The 404-nt window shown below is 64.9% G+C and overlaps 1 pseudogene; it reads left to right on the forward strand.

The window, feature by feature from the left end:
- LOC116217645 lies at positions 1 to 92 on the forward strand (annotated as a pseudogene; the record flags this gene model as incomplete).
- Positions 93 to 404: the final 312 nt, after the last annotated feature.

The raw sequence follows: 404 nt of genomic DNA on the forward strand, positions 1-404 counted from the left end.
TTTTTGGGCGCGGGAGTTGGACCCGGAGCTTGCTCCCTCCGCTCCGCGCATCGTCCCGGTATGGCAGTACCTCCGGGCACGGTGCACCTCCCTGGGAGGGGAGGAGTGTTGGTGGTGAAAGGCAGAGCGGTGGCGGTGGTGGGCAGGTGGGGTGTTGGAGGGTGGTGGCGCTGTGTCCCGCAGGGGGCGCTGCTGGGTCGCCTTCGCGCTGTTGGCGGCGCCGCTTCCGCCAGCGCCTCCCTTTCTTCTTCACGCGGTCGTGAAGGTATCCTGGGACAAATCATCCCCAGCTGTGGGATTGCTGAGAGCAGCCACACAGCAGTCGCTTGACATCACAAACATGGCAAGGAGCAACGCAGGCTCAGCGGGTTCAGTGGGATCCCACACCCCACGGCATCCTTCTT

This window comes from Meleagris gallopavo, unplaced genomic scaffold, assembly GCF_000146605.3.
Source record: "Meleagris gallopavo isolate NT-WF06-2002-E0010 breed Aviagen turkey brand Nicholas breeding stock unplaced genomic scaffold, Turkey_5.1 ChrUn_random_7180001859974, whole genome shotgun sequence".
Taxonomy (NCBI): Eukaryota; Metazoa; Chordata; class Aves; order Galliformes; family Phasianidae; genus Meleagris; species Meleagris gallopavo.